The following is a 5,000-nucleotide window of genomic DNA, read 5'->3' on the forward strand; positions in this document are numbered from 1 at the left end:
GACTGAATCTGTAACTACATTTAAATTTTTCACAACCTTGCGAAGGGTAAAATGATGTGTATTAACAATATATGTTGCAGAGTACTCAGGTACTTTTTCCATTTAGTTAAGGTTTCCATAATGCTTTGCATGTAATTAAAACTCATACCAGCATATTCAGCACTTTAATGGTTTTCTATTGACTTTTTCATGTGAAATAAAGGTTAAAAAATAACTAATTTTCTGTTTTTAACACACACACACACACACACACACACACACACACACACACACACACACACACATATATATATATATATATATATATATATATATATATATATATATATGCCTCAGCATCAGCACCTGACCAAGAAGCAATTATTCTGCAGCCCACGTGCGTTAGAAATAAATACATCACATTGTTTTGCTCTGTCCAAAGCTTTCCAGTACTAATAAGATCCTTCTTAGATGCAGTTTAACAGTAGCCTATTTTGATGGTAAATTACAACTTCAACACAATTTGTTGACTGATAATTCATTAGTAAAAAGATTCTCATGTATGTTTATAGTCCTGTTAGCTCAGTTGGTTAGAGCGCCGTGCTAATAACGCGGATGTCGAGGGTTCGATCCCCTTACGGGCCAAATGCTAGTTGTTCTAGTACACTCCTCGCTCCATTTACCTTAGCCTTACTCATTTATCTGAATGGATTCAGTCTGGTTCTCTCCACTGCGTATCTCTCGCTCTCCAACAGACTCTTTGGAGACCACAGATTACGCTCTAGACCAGTCCATTTATCAAGTGACTGCAGACCCAAGTGGGAAGACAAAGACTAATCGCAACGAAGAGTTCCTTAAATGTACATAAAGAAAACATACGCACACACACGCATACAAATGCTCACACACACATTTTTTTTTTTTTTTTTTTTTTGGGGGGGGGTAATATTTCCGAAACCCTTAACACTTTCATACACTATGATACGTGTTCGCCCTTTGCGCCCACATTATTACCTGTTGAAACATCTTTCACGTTTGTATCAAAGTGTATACCTTTACCTTGATACGGTTTGATACATTTCGGCCAGCCAATCAGAGCACGATATTTATCAGATATATTTCACGTACTCTCAGATAGGGATTCATATTTTCATTACTTACGAATCGCATCGTAAGTTTCTTAATATAATTTTTTAATTGTAAAGGTGAATAAGATGTTTTTGTACCTCTTTTGCAGTACATCAAATACACGTTCACTCTATATGGGTAAGATTCGAAGTCACTCATGACGGTTACTGGAACGACATGGTAAGAATTTCCAACGAGTCCGAGTCATATGACGTGGTACTGACTTCTTCAAAGCCATTTTGTACATCTGTGATATAACCTCAAAAATATAAAACAGTTTGACTGCATCTGAGAATTACATTTAAACTTTCCATAACCTTGCGAAGGGAAGATTGATATGTATAAACAATATATGATGCAGAGTACTCAGGTACTTTTACCATTTAATTGAGGCTTCCACAAGATTTTGCTTGTAATTGAAAATGGTACCAGCATATTCAATACTTTAACGGTTTTCTAGTGACTTTTCCATGTGAAATGAAATAAAATATAACTTCTTTTCTCAAAACTTTGTCAGTACAAACTTCGATATCGTGTTTTGTAGCGACTGTGATACAACTTTAAACAATGTATCAAAGTGTTAGGGATTTCGGAATGCTACAAAAGGCCTATATATGTGTGCAAATATTATATATATTAATCATATTATTATATTCGTGCTATCACCGATGCGGCGTTTGACGAACTACTTGACATGATGACATCATGTAGTTTAGTGGGTCTTTATATTGGGGTGGCTGACAAGCGATCCTTCCTCTGGGGAGTAGTATAGGTAATCATTGCTTGTGGTTCTCAACCCATCATATCTACGATAGACTAACCCATTGCCGGAGCTAGGTTTGACTTACCTAATATATGCAAATCACGCGCACAGATGTGTGTGCATGAATGTACACACACACACACACACACACACACACACACACACACTCGTATGCGGACGATTTGTGTGTGCACGCAATACATAAAATAAATATATATACATATTTGCACACACATGTGTATATATATATATATATATATATAAATGTGTGTTTGAATATGTGTGTGCATATATTTACATGTATATATACATATATGCACACATATATCATATATAAATACATTATGTATATAATATATATGAATATATATGTATTTATGTATGTATGTGTGTGTATGCTATTTATATGTATGAGCCTCAATATTAGCACCTGACCAAGAAGCAATTTTTCTTAGGCTTACATGCGTTAGAATTAATAAATACAATGTATTTATTTTACTCTGTCCTAAGCTTTCCAGTGGTAAATGGTAAATTGCATCTTTTAATAACCTTCTGTACATTTTGTTGACTGATAATTATTAGTTGAAAGATTACTAATGGATTTGTGGGCCTGTTAGCTCAGTTGGTTAGAGCGCCGTGCTAATAACGCGGATGTCGAGGGTTTGATCCCCTTACGGGCCAGCTATCATTAGTCTTAGTACACTGTCTCCGGAGTCTGTTCGCTGGCACGCCAATTTCTCAGGCTCTTTTTCCAACAATATGCCAAGGCCAAGTTCAAATGATGGCACGGTGGTAAGGCCATTAAGACCGGTGCATATGGGAGCTATTTCTATGATTAGTGATTATGATCACGCATTCTTCATTCCCGTCGTCATTCCCGTTGGGATGGATCTAGCATTAATCCTCGGTTGTTTTATGTTTATAATATAAGTGTTTTGTTTTTAGAAATTACTCAATGCTACTGGAATTCTACAAGAACTTACATGAAGTAATTTAAACAAGCCACTCCTCACTCCATTTACCTAAGCCTTACTTATCTATCTGAACGGATTCAGCTGTTACTTTCTTCTGTTTATCTCTCGCTCTCCAACAGACTCTTTGGAGATCACAAATTACGCTCTAGACCAGTCTATTCACCAGGTGACTGCAATTGGAGGACAAAGACTAATTGTAACTAAGGGTTCCTAAAGTGTACATGAAGTACGCATACGTACACTCACAGACACACCCACATAAACACACACACACACACACACACACACACACACACACACACACATATATATATATGTATATATATAATGAAGAATGCGTGATCATAATCACTAATCATAGAAATAGCTCGCATATGCACCGGTCTTAATGGCCTTACCACCGTGCCATATATATATATATATATATATATATATATATACATATATACACATATATGCGTATGCGTACATTATTGGAATCTGTTGAAACGCCTTTTCGGTTTGTATCAATTGTCTGCCTTTACCTTGATACGGTCTGATACACTCCGGCCAGACAATCAGAGCGAAATATTTTTTATATATATATTTCAAGTAGTTTCAGATAGGGATATATATTTTAATTAATTACGAATTGCATCGTAAGTTTCTTTGATATATATGTATATATATATTCTTATTGAAAAGGTGCATAAAATGTTTTTGTGCCTCTTTAGTAGTACATCAAATACATAAAAAAAATTGAAGTCAATCATAACGGTCACTGGAACGACATGGTAAGAATATCCAACTTGTCCGAGGCATATGACGTGGTACTGACTTCGGTGGGATGAATGTCTTCAAGACATTCTGTACGTCTTTGATATAATCTTATAAGCTTAAAAATATAAAAAAAAATGTGTATCTTCATTTCTATAGTTTATATCATTAAATCAATCATTAGAATTACCCAGTTGTCAGATTTGAACATGGAATTGCAACTTCCACTATTTATGTAAAAACATTGTAATAAAAAAGACTGAATCTGAGAAATATATTCTAACTTTCCACTGTCTTACAAAGCGAAGAGCGGTGTGTATAAACAATATAAATGAGTACTCAGGTATTTTTTCCATTTAATTGAGGCTTCCACAATGTTTTGCTTGTAATTAAAAATGATACCAGCATACCCAACACTTTAATGGTTTTCTATTGACTTTTTCATGTGAAAACGAAAATAATAAATCCTTTTTCTCAAAACTTTGTATGTTAGTACAAAAATAGGTGATATCGTGTTTTGTAACGACCATGATACAACTTGTGTGTGTGTTTATGTGTATGTGTATATATACATTTATAAATCATCATATATTCGTACCACCACGAACTACTTGGCGCCATATTTACATCATGTAGATATATTGGTCTTTATACTAGGGTGGCTAACCAATAATTCTTCCCCCCGGGGAGTAGTTTAGGTAATCATGACATCATGGTGGTTCTCAACCCAGCATCACATCTACGATACCCCCATCCATTACCGTATCTAGGTTTGACTTATCTAATAAGTACATGCGTGCGCGCGGACAATGAGTGTGTGCATGAATGCACACACACACACTTGTATGCAGGCGATTTGTGTGTGCATATATTTAAATATACATATATATATAAATGTGCGTGTGTTTATGACACATATACATATATATCAGCCTCAGCATCAGTAATTATTCTGAAGCTTACATGCGTTAAAAATAAATACATCGTATTTATTTTGCTCTGCCCTAAGCTTTCCAGTCCTATTAAGATCCTTCTTAGGTGTAATTCAACAGTAGCCTATACTGTTGGTAAATTGTAACTTTAATAATCTTCAACACAAATTGTTGACTGATAATTAATCAGTAGAAAGATTTCCAATTATTACAATGGGCCTGTTAGCTCAGTTGGTTAGAGCGCCGTGCTAATAACGCGGATGTCGAGGGTTCGATCCCCTTACGGGCCAGCTATCGTTAATTTAGTACACTGTCACTGTCTCCGGAGTCTGTTCGTTGGCGCGCCAATTTTTCAGGCTCTTTTGCCAACAATATGCCAAGGCCAAGGTGAAATGATGGCAAGGCCTTTAAGACCGGTGCATATGCGAGCCATTTCTGTGATTTGTGATTATGATCACGCATTCTTCT

At 35.6% G+C, this 5,000-nt stretch overlaps 3 non-coding genes across 3 annotated transcripts; all 3 read left to right on the forward strand.

Annotated features, from left to right (window-relative positions):
* Window positions 1–550: 550 nt before the first annotated feature.
* Trnai-aau lies at window positions 551–624 on the forward strand. The gene has a single exon. It is a non-coding gene; the product is annotated as a tRNA-Ile (tRNA).
* Window positions 625–2,477: 1,853 nt separating this feature from the next.
* Window positions 2,478–2,551, forward strand: Trnai-aau. The gene has a single exon. It is a non-coding gene; the product is annotated as a tRNA-Ile (tRNA).
* Window positions 2,552–4,748: 2,197 nt separating this feature from the next.
* On the forward strand, window positions 4,749–4,822 carry Trnai-aau. Its single transcript has one exon. It is a non-coding gene; the product is annotated as a tRNA-Ile (tRNA).
* Window positions 4,823–5,000: the final 178 nt, after the last annotated feature.

The sequence above is a fragment of the Penaeus chinensis genome, chromosome 31 (genome assembly GCF_019202785.1).
Source record: "Penaeus chinensis breed Huanghai No. 1 chromosome 31, ASM1920278v2, whole genome shotgun sequence".
NCBI lineage: Eukaryota > Metazoa > Arthropoda > Malacostraca > Decapoda > Penaeidae > Penaeus > Penaeus chinensis.